General features: G+C 36.8%; 1 protein-coding gene across 9 annotated transcripts in view; it reads right to left on the reverse strand.

Annotated features, from left to right (window-relative positions):
• The window catches only part of WDPCP (WD repeat containing planar cell polarity effector), a 273,308-nt gene that overhangs the window by 215,175 nt on the left and 31,728 nt on the right, over positions 1-26,405 (reverse strand). Inside the window, exon 2 of one of the 9 annotated variants that reach the window (XM_020872999.2) lies at positions 7,071-7,290. The exons of 7 other annotated variants lie outside the window; for them this stretch is intronic. The gene's annotated coding sequence lies outside the window, so the exon portion shown is untranslated. Of the gene's footprint in view, positions 1-2,683; positions 2,744-7,070; positions 7,291-26,405 lie in introns of those variants that run through there. One more of the 9 variants, XM_020872997.2, reaches the window with a different exon arrangement.

Below are 26,405 nucleotides of genomic sequence, written 5' to 3' on the forward strand. Positions count from 1 at the left end.
CAATAAGCCACAGTCCAACCACTTGGATAGTAATCCCAAACTATCTCTGATGTGTGTGTGTGTCCGTGAGTCTGTGCACACATATCCTCCTGTTTCACAAAAAGAAAATGACTCTGCCTTATGAACCTCCTCTGCCAATTACTGATAATAGCTTACCTGGTATTATACATTATAAAGAAGCTTGAAGATATTCTGAAATAAATAAGTAATACACAATTTGGTCAAAATTTGAAATATCAAAGATTCAAAAGAAAAATACTAAAAGTGATAGAAAGAGAAGTTTTATTATAGATGTTAAAGGGAAAGAATTCCATATGATATAAATTTAAATTCCTAATAACGTAATTTCTGAATAGTTGCAAATGGAAAATAAGTTTGTAAAAAATTTAAAATTCTATGTTGTTTCATTACATTACTGAGATATACAGTCATTTTTATATAGCTCTGACAGAGGATATATGAGTCACAGAGAAGTGTAAAAATGCACATATAGGTTGTGTAATTCTATTAGTTAGGAGCCTACTGAAGTACTTAACACTGACTCTGATTTTTCTGTGATTATTCGTGAATCTTTTAAAATGGTAAAATGGTAAGATGGCTTCACTTTGTACTTCCAAAATATTGACTTTTAAAAATGAATGTAACTGAAACATTATTCACTAAATTGCTGGAAGACATAAATTAACTTTTTTAAAGAAAAAAAAAAAAACAAAACCCTGTATCTCAAATTGGAAAAGAAGCGAAAAGGAAAAATAACTTTCAGAATTAAGACTTAAGGCTTTAAATAATTATCTGTAGAGAACTATTTTCTTCTCTTTAATATACAAGTAAATCAACAATAATTACTTTTCATTTTAGAAACTAAATCTTCAATTTAATAATTTAATAACCCGAATTTACACAGGAATTTGCAAGGGTTTTCTTTTTAAGTGGATAAAAGAAGACAAAAAATGCCAAAAGGAAAGCTATTGTCTAGTTTTGACTGATCAACAATCACTTGATATGATGAAATATATTATTACAGATAATTGTTCAAGTCCTATGGCATCTTAGAATGACTTGAAGTAGTAAAGGGTTGGCCTGTTTTAACTGCAGTCACAAAGCAATTCAGTATTTAAATATTTATAGAAAACCAAATTAGATTAGTTTTCTTTTCTGCTTTTGTGTTGCTTTTTTTTTTTTTTTTCCTCTTCTGTAGTTAGTTGAGCTTTAAAAGACAATATAAAGAGTATACAAATACTTTGGGACCTTTGTTGTTTAAATTTTAAGACAGGCCCCCATTTTAATCCCAGAACATGTTCACTTTAAAATTTTGAGAATTCTCATTTCCAAAGAGTCAGAATATTCCTCAAGTCAGAATATTAATTTCATCCTCCTAGCTCCCTAAAAACCAAAAAAAACCTCACAACTTCCAAATAATTCAATATACGGTCCTTACACAATTGCGCCACCTAGTGTTTACTATCCAATAATCATACAAATTTAGTACCGTTTTCTCAGTATTTAAAACAAAACCAAACCACTGCCATCACCCAAAGGATAGCACCACAGTACATCAACCACACAAACTTCAACTTATCTTTGTTTAGCTTACAAAAGTGTAATAGTTTAATGTACTAACATTTCAGATTTTAACTGTGATCTACTTAAATATTCTCAATGTCCACTGAGTTTAGCTCTCAACTCTGAAAATACATGTTTCAAAAATGCTCAAACTGACACGTATTACTTCAAGAAAAAAATTATTTTAAAATCTAGAGTACGTTTCAATATCAAAATTAACAGGGAAAAATAAGAATGGTGATTGCTTCTTCATGGGCAAAGGCAACAACATACTTTCTCTTCTGTCTACTCCTTTGGCTTCCTGAGGGCAACAGAAGGTTAGTTTCCTGTTCTCTACCCAGAGTCACAGTTTAAATACGATATAGCTATATATAAGGAAAACATACTACTATAGTTTCTGCAGTAAATTATTTGATTTTTTAAAACTGATGCTCTTGCTATAGTGTTGAGCAATAACTTCTTTAAATTGCATCCATGAGTGATAAAATACCATAATTATATGAAATTTACAATAGTAACCTGACATTTAATGTCATAATGATTAAAAGTCATAATTACTGTTCTTACATGATAATCAAGCATAAGTGCTAAATTCCTGTTCATAGGAATTACCATAATCCACATGGCCTTCAGGTAGTTAAAATCAAACATTCCTAAGGAAAGGCTGGAGGAAGACAAAAGGAAATTCAGGTGGAAGAGAAAGGTACTCTAATGCCCTATCAAAGACATTAGATCTATATTCTATTAATACACTTGGGAGAGTCGATCCTACCTCTTTCCTAGTAACGATATGCCATGGTCATAGGTTACTTAACTCCCTGGGTGGTAACTGTATCAGTTCTCCAACTTGTGAACCTCCACTGTCAAAAGCCAGGACAGAACCAACACACTTTGGCTAAGAGGGGTTAGTGTAAATGTGTATGGAGTGTGTATGGGGACAGGGTTTGAAGGAGGGAAGGGGAGAGGTGGAGGGAAAAAGAAAATGGAGGGCTTGAACCCAAACTAAAAACTATTACAGGTTCCCCATTTTAACAGCAGAGGTGTGCAGCAAATCTTTGGAAGAGTGTCATTTCCCTTTGTTTTCCAGCACTAGATCTTTATCAGCCACGCACTTTCTTACCTCAAGTCCACTCTATGATAATCTTCCCTTTCATCTTTGGACACTTCATTTTTCACGTTCCCCCTAGTTAAAAGATATGATTATATAATTTATCTAAATCTGAACATAGCAACAATCTCAAGTAGAGGTCAGATCTACCGAGAAATATTTAAGTGTTTACAGAACACTCTGTATTCCCTAGAAGCTGAAAGTACGTAAAGATATTACACTTTTATGGCAAAAAATGAAACAATGGTCCGCAAAGGTTTGCTTTAGAGTTGCTTCTAACATATTCATAAGATAACTATTACCTGTCATGAAAACTAGATTCTATGGTAATAAAAGAGGCTCAGATGATTTTGCAGAGAAGGCAATGGCAACCCACTCCAGTACTCTTGCCTGGGAAATCCCATGGACCGAGGAGCCTGATAGGCTGCAGTCCATGGGGTCGCAAAGAGTCAGACATGACTGAGCGACTTCACTTTCACTTTTCACTTTCATGAACTGGAGAAGGAAATGGCAACCCACCTCAGGGTTCTTGCCTGGAGATTCCCAGGGATGGGAGCCTGGTGGGCTGCTGTCTATGGGGTCACACAGTCGGACACGACTGATGTGACTTAGCAGCAGCGGCAGATGATTTTGAATCTATGAGATGTGGCTATGGTGCAGAAATTTTTTCAAACTTAAATAAAACTCACTAAAAAATTTCCCTGTGCTATACTGGTCTAGAATTTCCATGATCCTATAAGCCAACTCTGGTAATAGAGTCTCCTAAGATTCTGAGACCCATGGCTCTCAGGACCCTAAATCTAATTTAGAATCCCAAAGCACAATAACTACTAAAATGTTCTGGAATATTATATCCAGGGAAGCAGAGAAAAAAGGAGGAGGTCTGTGGCCTATAATTAGCTTAGCAAAAAGAAGATATATAGGTGACATTTGCTCCTATTCCTCCTGTGGAATCAAATAAAATTAGAGAATGCTAAAAAAAAGGTTTTTATATGTAAGCTATGTGGTGATAGATAACCCAGAGCCTTGAACATGTACTAAGAGCAGAAGAGTAATATTAGCTTTTAAATTCAAGATGAAAACGAAGTCTAGGCCTGTCAAAGATAGGGAATCCAACAGGCAACCAGTCCCACTGAAAACCCTGAGCCCATAAGTTCTACACTCTCAGCATCAGGTGCTAAATTCCCACCCAACTTCTCTTACGCCTAGAGGACTCTCAAGAAAGCTGCCTCGGTCCTGAAGGCAAAGGTGAGGGAGGGCAGGGGAAGGATCCTGTTCCTGAGAAACTAGCTCAAAGTCAGCCACCACATAGAACTGCAATCCAAATTTTCTTGACCTGGGTATCCAAAACACCTTAAGTTTTTAACTTAGCCCAAAGTGGTTCTAGACAGGTAGTGAACATCAACAGCAAAAATGCAATTTTGCTTGGGGGAATTAATACACACATTCATTCCAGACCCCAAAGACTCCCCAAAAGTAATTTTTCAAATAAAAAGTGACATAATGAAATATGGCATCATGAGCAAGAACCAGTAAAAATAGTAGAAACCAGAAACAAACAAAAAGAATTAACATATTAGAATCAGCAGGTACAAATGGGCTTCCCTGATAGTTCAGTTGATAAAGAATCCACCTGCAATGCAGGAGGCCCCAGTTCAAATCCTGGGTCCGGAAGGTCTGCTGGAGAAGGGATAGGCTACCCACTCCAGTATTCCTGGGCTTCCCTTGTGGCTCAGCTGGTAAAGAATCGACCTGCAATGCAGGAAACCTGGGTTTGATCTCTGGGTCGGGAAGATCTCCTGAGAAGGGAAAGGTTACACACTTCAGTATTCTGGCCTGGAGAATTCCATGGACTATAGTCCATAGGGTCATAAAGAGTCAGACACGACTGAGCAACTCTCACTTCACTTTACCAATTATAAAGTAACTGTGTTCATTATATTTAAACAAATTAAAAACTCAAGGTTGAAAATACTGTAGCAAACAGTAAACTATTAAAAATAAACTTAGATTTTAGACAGAAATAAAATTCTTAGAAAGAAAACATAATAATTAAAATTAAAATGCAATGGAAAAAATTAACACATTAAAGAACCGGAAGACATGAAAGCATTAGTTTGAAAATTAGTTTAAAATATTTAAGCATAGTTTAAGAAACTTAGAGTGCAAAGTGAGAAGTTCCATGGTATGTCTGATGTTGCTTAATAAGAAGAAAAGGGGGCAGAGGCAAAAAATTTGAAGAAATACTAAGAAATTTCCCACAGTCATGTAAAATAATAACCTACAGACACAACAAGCTCAACAAATGCAAAGCAGGATTTTAAAAGAAAGAAATATTCATGTCTAGACACATCACAGTGAAAATGTACAAGGACAAAGAGAAAGCCAAGATTTCAAAAGTAGTTAGACAGATAGGTTTTAAACAAGCAACACTAAGACATTTCACTTCAATAAACACAAGAGAAACTATGTGCTCTGAAAAGATCTGAGACATAAAAAAGAAAAGTAAGAAATACAAGTATGAAACCATGTATTAAATGCATAATAGCAATTTCTCTTGAGGTTTTAATAAAAGCAAAATTGAAATACAGTAAGATATAAGTCGAGAGTCAGGCAAAAGTATTAAAAATAATTGAAAAATTCTAAGGTCCAAAGACGGGCTCAATAAAGGACAGAAATGGTATGGACCTAAGAGAAAGTATTTAGAAGAGGTGGAATACACAGAGGAACTATGCAAAAAAGATCTTCACAATGCACATAATCACAATGGTTTGATCATTCACCGAGAGCCAGACATCCTGGAATGTGAAGTCAAGTGGGCCTTAGGAAGTATCACTATGAGCAAAGCTAGTGGAGGGGATGGAATTCCAGTTGAGCTACTTCAAATCCTGAAAGATGATGCTGTGAAAGTGCTGCACTCAATATGCCAGCAAATTTGGAGAACTCAGCAGTGGCCACAGGACTGGAAAAGGTCAGTTTTCATTCCAATCCCAAAGAAAGGCAATCCCAAAGAATGTTCAAACTACCACACAATTGCACTCATCTCACATGCTAGTAAAGTAATGCTCAAAATTCTCTAAGCCAGGTTTCAACAATACGTGAACCGTGAACTTCCAGATGTTCAAGATGGTTTTAGAAAAGGCAGAGGAACCAGAGGTCAAATTGCCAACATCCATTAGATCACTGAAAAAGCAAGAGAGTTCCAGAAAAACATCTATTTCTGCTTTATTGACTATGCCAAAACCTTTGACTGTGTGGATCACAATAAACTGTGGAAAATTCTGAAAGAGATGGGAATATCAGACCACCTGACCTGTCTCCTCAGAAACCTGTATGCAGGTCAGGAAGCAACAGTTAGAATTGGACATGGAACAACAGACTGGTTCCAAATAGGAAAAGGAGTATGTCAAGGCTGTATATTGTCACCCTGCTTATTTAACTTATATGCAGAGTACATCATGAGAAACGCTGGGCTGGATGAAGCACAAGCTGGAATTAAGATTGCCGGGAGAAATATCAATAACCTCAGATATGCAGGTGACACCAACCTTATGGCAGAAAGCTAACAAGAACTAAAGAGCCTCTTGAGGAAAGTGAAAGAGGAGAGTGAAAAAGTTGGCTTAAACCTCAACATTCAGAAAACTAAGATCATGGCATCTGGTCCCATCACTTCATGGCAAATAGATGGGGAAACAGTGGAAACAGTGGCTGACTTTTTTGGAGGGGGATCCAAAATCACTGCAGATGGTGACCGCAGCCAAGACGCTTACTCCTTGGAAGGAACGTTATGACCAACCTAGACAGCATATTAAAAAGCAGAGACATTACTTTGCCGACAGAGGTCTGTCTATTCAAGGCGATGGTTTTTCCAGTAGTCAGGTACAGAAGTGAGAGTTGGACTATAAAGAAAGCTGAGCACTGAAGAATTGATGTTTTTGAACTGTGGTGTTGGAGAAGACTCTTGAGAGTCTCTTGCACTGCAAGGAGATTCAACCAGTCCATCCTAAAGGAAATCAATCCTGAATATTCATTGGAAGGACTGATGCTGAAGCTGATACTCCAATACTTGGGCTACCTGATGCGAAGAGCTGATTCATTTGAAAAGACCTGATGCTAGGAAAGATTGAAGGTGGGAGGAGAAGGGGATGTCAGAGGATAAGATGGTTGGATAGCATCACCGACTCAATATACACGAGTTTGAGTACACTCTGGGACTGCAGCCTGGCGTGCTGCAGTCCATGGAGTCACAAAGAGTTAGACACGACTGAGCGATTGAACTGAACTGAAGGTCCTTATATTGCCTGAAAAGGAAATAGAGGTATTGATTAGCCTTAGATTTTAAAAGTTGGTCTCTCCTCCCCTCAGTCCCACTCCCCTCAAGTGACCCATATTAAGTTACCTCATCTTCTATAACGCTATTTTACAGGTGAAGCAACAAAGGCTTGGGGGACGCTGCTGGGCTGATCCAGAGTTGCCAGACAGATCAGATCCATTAGCACAGCTTTCACTATTCTGACTGCAGCAATCCTTGTACAGTAAACAGTAAGCACAACTTGTGATCTCCTGGGGCCTCCAAATCTTCCCCAGTTTACTTCAAGCCAACAATTCCCTGGAAGGGTCTAAAAGAAGAGAAATGAGTATATAACTTCCAAAGTAATGGAAAGAGAAAATGGAGCAATAAAAAAAAAAATACTAATCAACTATAAGAAATCATTTCACACCTATTACAATGGTGAAAATCCAAAAACACTGACAATACCAAATGTTAATAAGAATGTGAAGCAATATGAACTCTCACTCATGACTGGTAAGAATATAGCCACTCTGAAAGACAGTTTGGCAATTTCTTACAAAATAAAATATACTCTTACAATATAATCCAGCAATCAGACTCCTTGGCATCTATCTACCAAAAAAAAATCAAAACCCCTGTCCACACAAAAATCTGCAAACAGATGTTTACAGCAGCTTATTCATAATTGCCCAAACTTGGGAGCTAGCAAGATGTCCTATAGGAGATGGATAAACTGTGGTACATCCAGACAGTGGAATATTATTCACCACTAAAAAGAAATGAGCTATCGAGCCATGAAAAGATACAGAGGCCCTTTAGATGCACATTACTAAATGAAAGAAGCTAATCTTAGCAAGGTTATACACTGTATAATTCCAACTGTATGACATTTTGGAAAAGACAAAACTATGAAGATAGTAAAAAAAAAAAAAAAAAAAGGATCAGTGATTGCCAAGGATTGGGCGGGGGGGAGGAATGATTAGGGAAAGCAGAGGATTTTTAGAGCAGTGAAACTTGCTCATACTATAATAGTGAATAGGTATCATAATACATTTGTCAAAACTCATAGAATGTAGAACATCAAGAGTGAATCCTAACATAAACTAAGGACTTTGGGTAATGATGTGTCAAGGTATGTTAATCAATTGTAACCAACGTACCATTTTCGTAAAGGAGGCTGTGGGAAGCGGGTAGATTTGGGTGGGGTGACTAGTAGGTATATGAGAACTTTCTATACTTTCTGCTTAATTTTTCTGTGAATCTAGAAGTACCCTAAAAAAATACAGTGCATCTTTTAAAAATTCAACCAATGCAAAAGTAGGCAAGAAAGGAGAGGAAAAGAAACATAGACTAAGAAGAACCAATAAAAATCACAAAATAAGATGGTAACCATAAAGACGAAAATATAAACAATTACATCAAATGTAAATGGATTATGTGCTCCAGTTAAAAGGCAGAGATTGTCAGACTGGAAAAAGAAAACTAAACGCAAACATGATACTTAAGAGATATATATAAATATAAGGATACACAAAAATTCAAGATAAGAAGAAAAAGGATTCATCAAGAAAATGCTAACCAAAAGATGCCTGGTGTAATATTAATACTAAGCAAGAAAATAAGGTGAAAGGCATTCTAAGAATTGCTACAGTAAAGACAGTCAATTCATAATCACAGGGGTTAGGTTCACCATAAAAAAATTAACTTACATTGAGTATAAGTACAATAATACAACCTTAAAATATCAAAAATTTAACAGAACTAAAAGGAAAAATAAATAAGTCTAATATTTCCTCATTGAAAGTCATAAAAATGGGATATATATATTAAAAAATTAATAAACTTTACTCAATAAACAGAGATCACTACACTCAAAAGCTTCTGCAGAATATACACTCTTTTCAAATTAAATTTGGAAATTAAAAAATCAAATGGGTCAAAACAAATCTTCAGAAATAATAAGGGGTTTAGATCATACAAAATATATTCTCTAATTAAGCTGGAAATAAAAAACAAAAAGAGCATTAAAACAAATATCCATATGTTAGAAATTAAGAAACACTTCTAAATAATAAGAAAAAGTTAACAGAAAAAAAAACATTAAATATTTTGAACTAAATAATAATGAAAATTCACTTGTGTAAAGCATCTACCTAAAGAAGTTAAAAATAAAAAGGGCTAAAAGTAGCACTATTCACAGTAGTCAAAATAAAGATACAACCTAAGTGTCCTTAGTAAATGGAAAAGGAAAATGTGGTATACATATACAATGGATTATTATTCAGACTTAAAAAAGAAAAGTCTGCCATTTGTAACATGGATAAACTTGGAAGACATCATGCTAAGTGAAATAAGTCAGACACATGATCTCCCTTATATGTGGAATCTAAAAAACACTCTTAAACAGTAAGAATGGTGGTTACCACCAGAGACTAGAGGATGGGAGAAAGGAGAGATACTGATCAAAGGATACAGACTTTCAGTTATAAGATGAGTAAGTTCTAGGGACCTAATGTACAGCATGGTGACTGTGTGTGTGTGTGTGTGTGTGTGTGTGTGTTCAGTCACTCAGTTGTGTCCCACTCTTTGCAACCCCATGGACTGTAGCTTGCCATGCTCCTCTCTCCATGGAATTTTACAGGCAAGAATACTAGAGAGGGTAGCCATTTCCAACTCCAGGAAAAGTTCCCAACCCAGGGATCAAACTCACGTTTCTTGTGTCTCCTGCATTGGCAGGCAGATTCTTTACCACTACATCAGCATTAACAACAATGTACTGCAAACTTGAGATTTGCTACGATGGTAGATCTCAACTGTTTTCAGCAGCAGAACCACCATCCCCCACCTCCTGCCACAAAAAAGGTAACTATGGGAAGTGATGGATACATCAGTTAGTTTGACTGTAGCAATCATTTCACAAGGTATACATTTATTGAAACATCATGGTGTTTACCTTAGATACAATTTTTGTCCAAAATAAATTAATAAAAAAATTTTAAGAGCTTGAAAGTAAATTCAAAGTAATTGGAAGAAAAAACAAAAATGGCAGAAATTAATTAATTCAGAAACAAAAGCACCATAGAGAAAGTTAAAGTACTTTATATTTCAATAGAAACTAGAAAAAAAGTAACTAGCATAAAAAACATTTTAAAACTATATACTCTTACAAATAGTTAGCAATTAGAAAGACAGGCAGATATAAGAACAAATCCATAGTAAATGCTGCTTATCCCCAAGGTTCTGAATTGTTCCAAATGCTAAGGAGGCGAGGTTTGAAATAGGCTGTTAATTATGCAGGGAAGATGCAGACTCTCAGTTCTTTCCGGCATTATCTCCCACTGATCCCCACTCCCCCAAGCCAGACCTTTCTGGAGCAACTTTTGAATCCCTGTTCTGTCCTAAACATCTTCAGATGCATTTACAAAAGCTTTCTCTCCTTTTTTTTTGCCTTCTATAAAACTGGTTTCTCTTACATTCCCCAGTGATGGTCCTTTCTCTTTATCTCATGCCTTCCTAACAGCACTGTTTGTCTCCTATCTTAAGAAGAAAAACAAAAAACTTTTCTCTACCCTCAGTTACCATCACTTTCCTTAAAAAAAAAAAAAAAAAAAACCACCAACTCTTGAATGAGTTTTCTCCACATCCTCCATTGAGGTCTCACTCTCAACTCCTACACTCTGACTTCTATCTTCACCCTCCATGAAACCTGCTTTCTCTAGAGTCACAGTACCTCCCTGCTCCTAAAGCTAATGGACCTCTTGCAGGCCTTATCTTAAGGTCTCTCCTACTCTCTGACACCATTAACCATATCCTCTTTATGGAAAGATTCTCTCCCCCACACTCTCCAAATAGCTTACTTCCTAGCTCTCTGACCCCTCTTCCTTAAGCATCATTTTTTTTCTGCTTATACCAGAATTCTGACCTGCGTTCTGTTTTCTTCTCACTTTATATACAATCCCTAGATCACCTTACCTTCTATCATAGTTTCATTTCCCATTTACAAAATTAAATCTCAAGCACATAACCACAGGATGGTATGCCATCTCTTCTCCAACTATTTCAATTCCTTAAATGAGAATTTCTGCATATCATGTTGCCAATCATGTTGCCAAAATTGAAGCCCTCATCATTACCAAGCAAACATGTCCATCTTCTTGTGGTTCCAGTTTTAGTAAATGATATTTCCATTCACTTAACTGATCAAGGTAGAAACTTACACACTCTTACATATTGTTCTTGTGGCTCACATCTAATCAATTACTCTCCACTAAATTCTACTTTGGGCTTCCCTTGTTGCTCAGCTGGTAAAGAACCTGCCTGCAGTGCAGGAGACCTGGGTTCAATCCCTGGGTTGGGAAGATCCCCTAGAGAAGGGAAAGGCTACCCACTCCAGTATTCTGGCCTGGAGAATTCCAAGGGGTCGCAAAGAGTCAGACAGGACTGAGCGACTTTCACTTTCCTTCAAATTCTACTTTATAAATATCTTTCAAAATTATCCAAATCTCTCCTTTAAAATACCAGCATCTATCCTAAGATTTCAAAAACCAACACCCTAAAATTCATCATTTCTTATAAATAATATGAACTTTTTCTACTTTCAAAAGAAAAATTAGGTTAGCTTTCAAATATTTATATATCAATCTGTATACACTTAACTATGTTTAACTACATCCATATGTTAAAAAACAAAACCCTCCCTCTACTTCCAACTACTTTCTTCTACTCCCAACTGAATGAATACATCCATTCTTTCAATTCATTCATTCAATCAAGATTTCCTGAACACCTGAAGTATTCCAGCCACTGTGCCAGGAAATGAAAGATAGGCAGTTTGCCCCTAAAGAATTACACAGATTTCTACACCCACCATTAATTTAGGGGGAGAAAAAATGTTTAGCATAGGAAAGGTCAATCCAAAAGATCCCATTCCTTCAAACAAAAGGACTTTGGGATGTCATATCAAGGGTGACCTTAATATACTACAAGTGTAAAAGAAAACATGTGATCTCACAATTAAAAATAGCCCTAAGTAATAAGGACAACAGCTAAGTTGAAATCACACTGCCACATGACTTTAACCCGAGTCCCTGTGGGATGCAGAGGCTTAAGCCACAGAACACTTCTCAGGACAAGACTCCTTGAAATACCCTTACTACCAGTATCAGCAGGACTGCCACCTATGAGCCCTCAAAACCTAGTCTGCCAGACATTTTGTATTTTCCTCTGAGAGGTCTTCATACTTCAGAATTACCTGGTTCTAAAAGCTAAGCTTTCGTATTTTAATTGTCTTCCATCTCAGAAGGGCCCTGTTCAAACAAAGACCCATCCTCATCTCAGCCAGCCAGCTCAAACAATCAAGCGAGATACACGAATGCACCTTGGTGGCAGGCCTTATAACTACTCAGGGTGCAAGTGAGTCCATGCCTTCCGCAAGGAGTCATAACTAGAATGATTCTCAACTGAGGAGGTAGAGAGGAATTCAGATTCACCCAAGAGGCTTTGTCAAAATACGCCTTAAAGATTACAGTATGAAATATGCATTTATAATTGGACCCTGCAATCCTCTTCTAAGAATGTAAAAAATACAAAAAAGACCTATGCCCAATACAATTCACTGCAGCACTATTTTAACAGCAAAATAACAGAAACAACTCAAATGTCCGCCAATATGCAACTTGCTGAATAAACCATGGCACAACTACACAATGGAGTTCTATACAGCTATTAAAAAGAATGGTAAGTATCTCTATATACTTGTACAGATTTCCAGAATAGAGTGATTAGTGAAAAAAGCAGAGTATATAGCATCTAGTTATTTATCTAAAAAAGAGATACACACATATGAATGATTTTTTAATGAAAGGATAAACCAAAAAATAATTTTCTAAAAATGATGAGACAGGCTAAGCTAGAGTGGAAAGAAATGAAAGCTAGATTTCTCTAAATGTATCTCACTTCATAGGTTTGATTTGGAAATCATGCAATGGTTTACAAAATTATAAAAGAAAATTAAATAAAAATGAAGGGGAAAAGCCATCCCCTAAAACCAAAAACTAAAGGAAGTTCAGTCCCACCAAGAACTACTTCAAATGACTTTAAATACAGCAATTTACTATTCATCCCTAATGGAATATCCAAAGGGAGAGATATGGGGAGGAACGCCAAGAAATTAGTTTTTGATAATCATATCACTACTAGTGATTTATTACACTAAAATCATATCTGTTTAAGTGCAAGATTAAATAATGATGTTGCTATCACCTAGAAAAAGTTTTTTAATAAAATCAAAGTAAAAACCCTGTATAACTGAATCTGAATCACAATTATTAGTATGAACTTGCGTATTTTCTCTGCAAAAGAAATACATATTTACTATCCCCATCCACTAAGAAGGCCCAGACCAATAATGGGCACTCCTAATAACCAAATTGTGCTTTCTATATACATTTCCCACAAAAACAACAGAGTTCCTTGGAGAAGAGGCAGGTTTCAGACCTAGAATAGGAAATGTATAAGATAAGCTTCATATACCTTGTCATACTGAAAATACAAAGAATCTTTCAAAGATGAGTGGGATTGTATCCAAAGGATCCAAGAGGCAATTTGAAGAGACTAACATTTTGGGAAACATTTGGATTATCATCTAAAACTGGACATCCACATCCAATATGGCCCAGAATTTCTACTCACAGGTATGCGCTATGCTGTGTTCAGTCGCTCAGTCAGGTCCAACGCTCTGCGACCCCAAGGACTGTAGCTTGCTAGGCTCATCGGTCCATGGGGATTCTCCAGGCAAGAATATTGGAGTGAGTTGCCAAGCCCTCCTCCAGGGGATCTTCCCAACCTAGGGACTGAACCCAGGTCTCCCACAGTGCAGGTGGATTCTTTACCATCTGAGCCACCAGGGAAGCCCAAGAATCCTGGAGTGGGTAGAATAACCCTTCTCCACAAGCTGGAATCAAGATTGCCGGGAGTAATATCAATAACCTCAGACAGGCAGATGATACCACCCTTATGGCAGAAAGCTAACAAGAACTAAAGAGCCTCTTGAGGAAAGTGAAAGAGGAGAGTGAAAAAGTTGGCTTAAAGCTCAACATTCAGAAAACTAAGATCACGGCATCCGGTTCCATCACTTCATAGCAAATAGATGGGGAAACAGTGGTTGACTTTATTTTTGGGGGCTCCAAAATCACTGCAGATGGTGACCGCAGCCATGAAATTAAAAGACGCTTACTCCTTGGAAGGAAAGTTATGACCCACCCAGTCAGCATATTAAAAAGCAGAGACGGTACTTTGCCAACAAAGGTCCGTCTAGTCAAAGCTACGGTTTTTCCAGTAGTCATGTATGGATGTGAGAGTTGGACTATAAAGCAAGCTGAGCTCCAAAGAATTGATTCTTTTTTTTTTCATTTATTTTTATTAGTTGGAGGCTAATTACTTTACAATATTGTAGTCGTTTTTGTCAACATTGACATGAATCAGCCATGGATTTACTAAGATCTAAATGTAAGACCAGAAACTATAAAACTCCTAGAGGAGAACATAGGCAAAACACTCTCCGACATAAATCACAGCAGGATCCTCAATGACCCACCTCCCAGAATATTGGAAATAAAAGCAAAAATAAACAAATGGGACCTAATGAAACTTAAAAGCTTTTGCACAACAAAGGAAACTATAAGCAAGGTGAAAAGACAGCCCTCAGATTGGGAGAAACTAATAGCAAATGAAGCAACAGACAAAGGATTAATCTCAAAAATATACAAGCAACTCCTGCAGCTCAATTCCAGAAAAATAAACGACCCAATCAAAAAATGGGCCAAAGAACTAAACAGACATTTCTGCAAAGAAGACATACAGATGGCTAACAAACACATGAAAAGATGCTCAACATCACTCATTATCAGAGCAATGCAAATCAAAACCACAATGAGGTACCATTACACGCCAGTCAGGATGGCTGCTATCCAAAAGTCTACAAGGAATTGATGCTTTTGAACTGTGGTGTTGGAGAAGACTCTTCAGAGTCCCTTGGACTGCAAGGAGATCCAACCAGTCCATCCTAAAGGATATCAGTCCTGAATATTCACTGGAAGCACTAATGTTGAAGCTGAAACTCCAATACTTTGGCCACCTGATGTGAAGAGCTGACTCATTTGAAAAGACCCTGATGTTGGGAAAGATTGAAGGCAGGAGGAGAAGGGGATGACAGAGGTTGAGATGGTTGGATGGCATCATCAACTCAATGGACATGAGTTTGAGTAAACTCTAGGAGTTGGTGATGGACAGGGAGGCCTGGCATGCTGCAGTCCATGGGGGTCGCAAAGAGTCAGACAAGACTGAGCAACTGAACTAACTAAAGTACATTAAAAAGCAATTCAATAACAACAAAAAACAGTTAGATGCTCTTTAGAAGATTATGAGGTATAAATATAGTATGTCCTTTTAGGTGTTTATCAAATTAGCTGAGAAGACAGAAAGTATAACACAAACAGTAAAACAAAAAAGGCAGAGGATTTAATAGGAAATATATGATTAAATGTCAAAAAAAAGGTTTCAATAAGCAAGCTATAAAATTTAACATGAGAATTCACCATAGAACAATAATGATTAGAAATACCTTCAAGGAAGAAATGGAACTGACAAAATATTTTTCAGATGAGTAATGAACATTCAGAAAATAGAGGTGAGAAAATCACATATAATTAGGGCCAAAGATTTTTCTTTAGAATGAAAGAAATAAGAGTGTGTTTTCGAGATGATTTCTACAAGGTGGTAAAGAGGGAAGTTAGAAAGATAGGTTATCACTGAACTATAGAAGACTGTGAATACCAAACTAAGGGGTATGAAATGAAATTTAACCTGCTTGGATCTAATAGCACTGAAATGAAAGCATTCAACCATCCTTCACTGACACCTGGGGAAAGAAATTAATATTTTAAACGCTTCTGGTTCCCCTAAAACACCAAAGAGGGAAAGGATGGATATAAAAATAAGCTTGATTTAGCTTTACCAGCTTTTCCAAACTAATAAAAAAATCACAAATGAATAATGTGAACTCTTCAACTGTTAAATTCTATTTATGAAATATGAGACTACTTTTTCTTTTGTTCTCTTCAAAGACTAAGCATGTATTTCAAGGTTGCAGGACATATTTCCCCCATCTTGGTACATGTCAGAGCCAGTTATTTCTGCAGCTTTGAAGTCGCTTCAAGGTCTGTCATTTTGTTAGCTCAGGGGATGAATGCCTTGGGTATTTTGTCCTCGTGGATGCTATTTTTCCTTAATGCATCCAAGTTTAGAAATGATTTATGCACTGTAGAGTATAGGGTATTTTAAGATTTAAGAAAAAAAAATCAAAAGTCCCAAGTCAACCTTCATATATTTAAGGCATAATTTTCCACTCATCTATTTTGTATAAACACTCAAATTCATTTTTGTATCAATCTGATACAAATTTTTTTTGTATCAGATACAATTTTTTGTATCAGATACAATCTGATGCAATTTTTTTTTTTTTTTTGGCCACATCACAAAGCATGTGGAATCTTAGTTCCCCAACCAAGGATGGATAAAACTCACCCCCACTGAAGTCAAAGTGTGCAGTGTTATAACCACTGGACCCCCAGGGAAGTCCAATCTGATCATTTAAAAAAAAAAATTTTTTTTCTGAGTAAATAGAGCATTCAATGTGAACTTGGTCATTGATAGTCAATTTTAGAAGAGAACTCTTTCTTTCAAAAAAAAAAAAACTGTACTGTGAAACAACTTTAATAGAAAAGCTGCATGAAGAGTACAAAGACTCTTATACACCTTCAATCCAGCTTCCCCAATGGTTAACACTTCACCTCATAAAATTTACATTCTCTCAGACACACACATTTTCTCTGAACATCTGAAATTATTAGGTTGGTACCAAAGTAACTGCAGCTTTGGACCGTGAATTTTAAATCATTATAACTAGACTCAAATACACTTTTATTAATCAAAATAGGAACTATTACAATCAATACTTTTTTGCCAATGAGAAATAAACTAGTTTTTTCCTGTGGTATAAATAATCTGTGCTTTGGGATTTGATGAACTTTTGGAAAGCATTTTTCTGCCTCCTGCTGGTTGTGAAAGTGTTTTCCCTGCAAAAAGTTGTCAAGATGCTTGAAGAAAACGTATTTGGTTGGCAAGAGGTCAGGTGAATATGGCAGACGGGACAAACTCAGAGACCAATTCCCTCAACTTTGGAAGCGTTGGTTGTATGACGTGCAGTGGCTATGGTCATGGAGAAGAACTGGGCCCTTTCTGTTGACCAATGCTGGCTGCAGGCATTGCATTCAGGGCATCTCATCAGTTTGCTAAGCACACTTCTTAGATGTAATGGTTTTGCTGGGATTTAGAACGCTGTAGTGGGTCAGATGACCAGCAGACCACCAAACAGCGACTGTGACCCTTTTCTGGGGCAAGTTTGGTTTTGGGAAGTGCTTTGGAGCTTCTTCTCGGTTCAACAACTACAACTGTCACTATTTCTAGGCCCTCTCAGAGATCAAAGCCAGGAAAACACTTGTAGGTATACACTCACATATATACATAAATCCTTACATATAGCCCACAGCTGGTTCAGTAATTAAAAGAAGTGCATTTGTAATCGTAGTCTTAAGATCATCCAAAGAAAAAGGTTTTACTGCATTATAATAGTTCTGACATGACCTCACAAAAAACCTTACTGGAGACAGAACAGATAATGGAAGAGAGCAAGGAAGATGACCTCCCCTCTACTGGCCCACTGGTCTGAGCAAGTGTCATACAACTCACCTTGCTATATAGCAGAAAGCAACACAACACTAGAAGTAAATTTCAGCAAAATTAAAATAAATAAATGGCATGCACACAAGCACAATAATGGGTACTATTGTCTTTTTGAAAAATGGTATAATAGCATAATCACTGCAATGTGGAAATTAAACATTCTAAAGCGCTGCTAAGTAAGATTTATCTTATAGAGTCTACAAAAAGAAAGGATCAGAAGACACAAAAGGCCACATGTTGCAGAATCTCATATAAATGAAATATAGAAACTGGACAAATCCGTGGAGACAAAAAGACTACTTGCCAAAGGCTGGAAGGAGGGAGAAATGAGAAGTGGCTACTAATGTACAAAGGATTTCTTTTGGGGGTGATAAAAATGTTCTAAATTAGACAGTGGTGATGGTTGCAAACTCTAAGTATATTAAAACCCACTGAATTATATACTTTAAAAGAGTAAATTTTATGGTATGTGGATTATTATCTCTATAAAAAAGGGAGGGTCAATAATTCAAGACTTCCTAATGGTACACCAAATGCTAACATTTGTGTTTTCTTGTGTTGCCAAACTTCCTGAGGCTTTTCTGTATACTGAACACAGCAACTAACATGTGATAAATAATACTGTCACTTAAATGAAAAGGTGCTCCATCAGAAAAGGTCAACCTGTCTAGAACATAATTGGAATTTTCAATTTTTCACTTCATTAGCTGACAGAAGTACAGTAATCTTCTCATAGCATTTGAACAGGTAGGTATGCTTTGGAGTTTCACTGTCAGAATTCTATCTCCTGTGGTTTGGGGAATATTTTATTCAGCAGATCTGCAGTGCATATTTGAGGACTCTATGCCAATATTGTCTCAATTTTACCCACAATCTCTGGCTTGCCGGCATCTCCCACATCTGGGCTTGTTGTAAACTAAGACCAGTGTCCCTAACTTTTTCATCTAGTTGTAAATCAACATCTGTGGGAAGCCTCCTACTTATGATAGGAAGTGAATTTTTTTTTTTTTACTGTCATCATGAACTTGATCTCACCTAACAAAAGACACAATTAACTTTTTCTTCAATGTTAGCCATGTTCAATGAATAGGACTAAAACAAATATTATTCAAAATTCACAAAGATATGCCATTATAAAATAAATTTGAATAATTAAATTTCCAAAATGATTTATTCCCAAGTCTAGGTATTTATACTTTTGAAGTCATTAAAGCTTAAAACTACACTTTTAAGACTTTGGGTATATTCTTTTCTTAAATAAAATACCAAATTTAGTCACAGTCATATAGAAACATTTAGTCATTCAGAATATTCAGAAGACCATAACCAACAAAATAACTTGCACCCCCTAAATACACAAGATGATTTTCTCCCCCCGCCAAAAAAAAAAAGCCAGTTGTCTGGGAGAATATCAAGCACAAACAAGCAAGGACCAAATTAAGGATGACCTAACTGATCAATATTCCAATCCCAAAGAAAGGCAATGCCAAAGAATGCTCAAACTACCCCACAATTGCACTCATCTCACACACTAGTAAAGTAATGCTCAATATTCTCCAAGCCAGGCTTCAGCAATATGTGAACCGTGAACTTCCAGATGTTCAAGCTGGTTTTAGAAAAGGCAGAGGAACCAGAGATCAAACTGCCAATATCCACAGGACCATCAAAAAAGCAAGACAGCTCCAGAAAAACATCTATTTCTGCCTTATTAACTGTGCCAAAACCTCTGACTGTGTGGATCACAATAAACTCAATAAACTGTGGAAAATTCTGAAAGAGATGGGAATACCAGACCACCTGACCTGCCTCTTGAGAAACCTGTATGCAGGTCAGGAAGCAACAGTTAGAATTGGACATGGAACAACAGACTGGTTCCAAATAGGAAAAGGAGTATGTCAAGGCTGTATATTGTCACCCTGCTTATTTAACTTATATGCAGAGTACATCATGAGAAACGCTGGGATGGAGGAAGCACAAGCTGGAATCAAGATTGCTGGGAGTAATATCAATAACCTCAGATATGCAGATGACACCACCCTTATGGCAGAAAGCTAACAAGAACTAAAGAGCCTGTTGATGAAAGTGAAAGAGGAGAGTGAAAAAGTTGGCTTAAAGCTCAACATTCAGAAAACTAAGACCATGGCATCCGGTTCCATCACTTCATGGCAAATAGATGGGGAAACAGTGGAAACGGTGGCTGACTTTATTTTGAGGGGCTCCAAAATCATTGCAGATGGTGACTGCAGCCATGGAATTAAAAGACGCTTACTCCTTGGAAGGAAAGTTATGACCCACCCACTCAGCATATTAAAAAGCAGAGACACTACTTTGTCAACAAAGGTCCGTCTAGTCAAGGCTATGGTTTTTCCAGTAGTCATGTATAGATGTGAGAGTTGAGCACTGAAGAATTGATGCTTTTGAACTGTGGTATTGGAGAAGACTCTTGAGAGTCCGTTGGACTGCAAGGAGATCCAACCAGTCCATCCTAAAGGAGATCAGTACTGGGTGTTCATTGAAAGGACTGATGTTGAAGCTGAAACTCCAATATTTTGGCCACCTGATGTGAAGAGCTGACTCATTTGAAAAGACCCTTATGTTGGGAAAGATTGAAGGCAGGAGGAGAAGGGGACGACAGAGGATGAGATATTAGATGGCATCACCGACTCAATGGACACGAGTTTGGGTAAACTCCAAGAGCTGGTGATGGACAGGGAGGCCTGGCATGCTGCAGTCCATGGGGTCACAAAGAGTCAGACACAACTGAGCGACTGAACTGAACTGAACTAACTGATCAATGAAAGGCATACTGTGAGGCTAAAAAACTGAATGAATAATTAAATAACTTAAAAAAAAATTTGGAGAAATGCCTAAAGATCAGAAAATTTCCATTGAGACACAGAATGTTAAAGTGGCAGGATATTAATTAGGCTTAATTAAGGTTTCATTTTCTGAAGAAGTATAATACAAAAGTTAGGAGCACAAACCCTAAAGTCAGGCATCCTGGGTTCAAACTTGGCTCTGCTACTTACTAGCTACAAAACCTTAGACAAATCATTTAACATCACCATGCCTTGGTTTCCTCATGATAAAAAGTAACAATAGTAACTACCCAGTTAAGTTGCTGTAATGAACAAATAATGTAACACAATGTTTGACCCATAGCACTCAGTATTATTTATCAGAGAATCCTACATTATTTCAGTTCCTTTTACAGGCTACTGGTGTTTTCAACTCTACCATTTAAAAAATATCTGATGTCTATGGCCATACCACCCTGAACGCGCCCGATCTCGTCTAAAAATGATCTGATGTCTGAATATCTAATCAGTTACATAAATTTGTAACTCTTTGAAATTTACATTTGGCTATATGGCAGGATACTGAAAACTGCTGACCTAATTCATATTTTAGCAGTACCTCAGTGGTTGTTCTGAGGATAACAATATATATCGTTACTTTCACAGTCTACTGAGAGTTATTATTGTACCACTTCATATTAAATGCAAGAATCTTACAACTGCCTTCTCTCAACATTATACTTCAATCATTGTATGTATTACATTTACACATGATATAAATATCACAATACAATGTTATAATTTTCACCTACACAGTCAAATGTATTTTAAAGAAACTGGGGAAAATAAATATACTTACCAACATTATTTTCCATTTCGGGTCCTATTCATTCCTCCAAAGACCCTAGTTTCCAATTGGCATCATTTCCCATCAGCCTGAGGAACTCCCCTTAGCATTTCTTGTAGTGCAAGTCTGCTGGCAACAAAATCTCATTTTCATTTATGCCATGTTATTCTCTCTTTCCAAGTGTTGACTCTTCAATTTCTTCCTGCTATGGTCATTCTCCAGTGCCTTCAGAGAGCCATAGCAGTTTTGTATTTTGTCCAGAATTTATATTTCTTTTTTATTTTTCTGCAGGAAAATTAGTTCAATACAAGCTACTTCACTATTACCAGAAGCAGCTCATATTTTAAGATGCCAGAAAAGTTTTAAACATTGAAAGGATATTCTTGGACATGTGACCATAGGTAAAAGATGGATTACACAACTTCAAAATGATAATATTCATGGCTATCAGTTTATTCCATAAACTGATTCATAAGGTCTATTAGGTTATAATTCAGCAACCTAAATTATTTCAGCACTGTTATTTTTCCCACATAAAATATGTACACTTCACTTAGATCTTTGTACACTTGATAATGATCATATACCTAGAAACATAACCCTGTATTTGGTTGTTTCTTTTACTAGTTAGATTTTTGTTTTGGTTCTTATTTGTTTGCTTTATAAACAACAGAAAACAACTCCAGTTAATTTCAGCAGAAAAGAAACAGTGCAAGAAAATCAAGTGGGTCACAGAGTCAATGGAAGCCTAGAAAATCAGACTCCAGAGAAACGAAAGGAGACAAGGTGATGAAAATGCTATGGAACTCAGGTCCCATAACCCTTGAAACCCATGGACTACTCTTTCCCACTCTCCACCCCATACTGCCAAACTCTCAACTATTCCTGAGTCATCTAATATAATTTAACATCTTGTCTGTGTTGTTTTTAGTCACTAAGTCATGTCTGATTCTTTGCAACCCCATGGACTGTAGCCTCCAGTAGGCTCCTTTGTCCATGGGATCTCCCAGGCAAGAATGCCGGAGTGAGTTGCCATTTCCTTCTTCAGGGGATCTTCTCAACTTAGGGATCGAGGCTTTGTTCCTGCATTGCAGGCGGATTCTTTAATGCTGAGCCATCAGGAAAGCCCTAATTGAACATCTCCCACTCCCTCAGAAGTTGGTGTCCTGGATAGATCTGACGGGTTCACAGTCTAACTTCCAGGGGTGGAAAGGTAGAGCCTACCTCACCACACACTTGGTATTCCCCCAGAATGAGAAAGGATATGCAACTGCAAGTTAGTTCTGATATATTATTATTAATTATAAAATAGAAAGTATAAACAATTGGTGAGGGGTAAAAAACATCAAAGCAAAATCATACACTGTGAGGATTTTGTAAAAGTAATATGCTGTGCTTGGTTCTTTCATGGTTCAGTACCTCTAATTATTTTGGAGTTAAAGTTATACCCAACTTAAAATCAAAAACACAAAGCTCTCATTTATAAAACAAATAAGGCAAGGAGGAATTAATTTCATTAGAAGAGGATTCTTGATTTTTCAAAAGTATTCACTGCTGGCTTCTTTCAACTAACTGGTTCCTCCAATACAATTAAAATAAGATTAGATTTATAAAACCCTCTTTTCTTCTACTATCTGAACCAGGACATAGGTTTTCACCATTCAGTTTTTGTATTTATACCCAGATCATCATTCTATTGCTTTATAGATTAATGCATTTTGGGGTGCTTGCCCTCACAGAATTTACATAACTAAAATAAGTGGACGGACAGGAAACAATTGCTCTCTTGTGACTACTAAAATCAGGTTAATATGAACGGCAAAGTAAAGTTGTGAAAGACTGAAACTCAATCAGTACCTTGACTGGGGAGGCCATTTGTATTTCACAGACTAGGATTTTTGCGGGAGGCCTGCCCTGCATAGCTTGCAGGATTGTAGTTTCCTATCAGGGACAGAACCTGGGGTCACTGCAATGAAAGCACTGGGTCCTAACCACTGGACAACCACGGAATTCCCCTTGGATAGGCCTTTTTTATAACTCTGTAGAGAGAGAAAGTTATCTTGTAGAAAACTGATATACATAATAAAAAGAAATGATTTCTGGTCACAGACATGCAAACTGGCCGTGATCACTCCCCAGTGGACACTAACCAGCTTTGCCTCTTCTGCAATGTACTAGTAAATCAGCATTACTCGTTTGACTATGTCTACTTTGAACTGGCAACAATATTATAACTGGTGAGTTAAATAAGGGCTCCCCAGGTGGCTCAGTCAGGAAGACCACCTGGAGAAGGAAATGGCAATCCACTCCAGTACTCTTGCCTGGGAAACCCAATGGACAGAGGAGCCTGGTGGGCCAGGCTCCTGGGGTTCATGGAGTTGCATAAGAGTCAGACACGACTTAATGACTGAACAGCAACAAGAGTTTAAAAAAATCTTTGACACAAGTTCATTTATATGTGTATAAAAGTCATGATCATATACTCCCATATTTTAACTCTTTACCTAGTTGTTTATTACAATGAAGAGCACAATTCATAGTCTGGTATCAAGAGTTTATTTTTTAACATGCACATGGTTAGGTAATTCTATTTTTTCAACTAAACATAACTAAATATCCACTAGTTAATAGCTTTCTCATTATAGACTTACAATAATAAAATCAATTTTTCACCAGAAAAGCCCATGTTCTTTTAAAGCCCTCACTGTAAGGGAGCCCTACAACTCAGCTTCAAACATTCTTAAAGTAATTTGAAATAATGATAATTAAATGCTTTTTAAAAATTCCCCTGGCAATGAGTTCTATTTAGTATGAAACTTAATTCATAGATGCATGTTTCACTCTTACATTTAATCCTACCTACAGAGTAATTTCCAAAGTGATATTTCCTGAAGCCAAAACCCAGACTTCATGTCTCTAGAATAATCTTGCCTGGTAGTGGTTTCAAATCAGTAAGTCTATATGCCCTTCCCAAAGTAGTTCTGACTGGCCCGGGCTTGTTGTAAATAGTTGGTCCAGTTAGACAGCTTTTTAAATGTCAACACACTTAATTCACATAATGTACAAGGAAAGTATTGTATTTTAAAACAAAGATGCATTTCCTCTTGTGAAATAAAGCTAATCATTTGAGGAGAGTCTGCTTAAGGGAAATGGGATAGTTTTACATTCTCTAGAAAAGAACTGAGAGGCTAGTTCATCTCACTATTCCCTCCCTTTATCCCATTTTCAAGCATGACCAAGAGATCAAATGTTTTATGTATGACAGAAAAAGAAACATATCATTAAAGGATGCAAACCTGCTAAATCTAAGTCATATAAGCCTGTGAGATTCCCCAAAACTGTTCTTTTTATCTCTGAAGAATCAAATCGCTGAAGAATCAAATAATTTCATGTTAAATACAAATTTTTCAAGCTCTCAGGCATATTCCCTCTACAATTTTAAATAAATATACTTGATATGAAAAATAGCATTTTATCCAAATATCAAATATTATACTGAGTATTTGAACAGCAAACACAAACAGTCCTAATCCCAGTCACAGACTATGTTGTGAAATGTTAATGTATTTAAATTTTTTAATTATACATGGAATTAACTGAAATACTGCACTTTAAACAATTAGTTATTAATATTTCAGTCACATTAAATAACAAGTACACAGGAACAAGTGATACTCAATGTACAAAATTTTCAAAAGCAAACTGTACATTGTGGGAAGTCTGGTTTTTGCTTCTGAAAAATGCTAACAGCAAACAATCCAGTCTACACAGATATTCACAGAAGTGCTAAAGAACTCTTTTTAAGGAACACACTAAATGATGATGCCATAAGAACTGAAAAATAGGAGGAAATACACTGGTAATTTATACCTCTTAATCAGGCCAAATTAACAAGCCAGACTTAATTGTCATGTTTCACAATATTTTTCAAGAATAATACAAGGTATTAAATTACTGAAAATCCTTGTCCCAGTTTTATATTAATTTTTAGCATGACCATGATTTAAAATAAAACAAATATCACAATATTAATATTCTAAAAAGAGCTCAGAAAATGAATTACTTAGCTTACAGTGCCTACAGACAGACCAGAGCTCTAATCTAGCAGGATGACAAAATCAGGATGCAGATACATATTGCCAATGATGTTCACAGTAGCCATGTAGGGCAACTGCCTGCTCTACCAAACCTACTCCAAGAAGAGCTAGTCACAGGATATGCCATGAAAAGAACATGTGTTTTGAATAATTCCTTTCCAACTGCCCCACCACCACATACCACATATTGGGCTGGGAATGGGTACTGACATAGTCTGGAGATTGCTAAGCATCCTATCTACACCGGGCAAGAGGAAGCAGAGGGACAGGATTGGTAGAGGAAACACTACTCAAATAAAACAGTGAAAATCTCCGAGGCCAATCTAATCCTCCGAATCTCTATGTCTTTCTCTGAGGAACTATGGATACATCAGACAGTTTAGAGCAGGAAGAAAAGCTGAAAGACTTATTACACTGGTCTCTGCCCCAAATTCTGACATAGAGCTCATAAAAGCCCTATAAACAGGGGTGCCAGGAGAATCTTTTTGTCCTCATAGTTAGTCTTTGACCTCAGTTTCCAGCAGAAAGCTCCTAAAACTCTTAAATTTCCTAAGTGATAAGAGCACTGAGAGCACCTTTTATTTGCATAGTTGATCTCTGACCCCAGTTCCTGAAACAGGACTCTGAAATCCCTTGGAATTCTCTGGATGACAGACGTGTCTTTGGCTCTGATGAGGCAACCCCAAGTAGGCTTCTGGATGGCTTTTGGATTGGGCTGGTCACCAGAGAGACCAAACTATGATTGGAAGTTTGGAATTTCCATCCCCACCCCCTATTCAATAAACAGAGGATAGGAGCTGTAGATTAATAACTGATCACACGTATAAGACAAAGCCTCCATAAAAATTCCAGTATTATGGGATTTAGAGAGCTTCCAGACTATGCTAGTGAACACATC

This window comes from Odocoileus virginianus, chromosome 2 (genome assembly GCF_023699985.2).
Source record: "Odocoileus virginianus isolate 20LAN1187 ecotype Illinois chromosome 2, Ovbor_1.2, whole genome shotgun sequence".
Taxonomy (NCBI): Eukaryota; Metazoa; Chordata; class Mammalia; order Artiodactyla; family Cervidae; genus Odocoileus; species Odocoileus virginianus.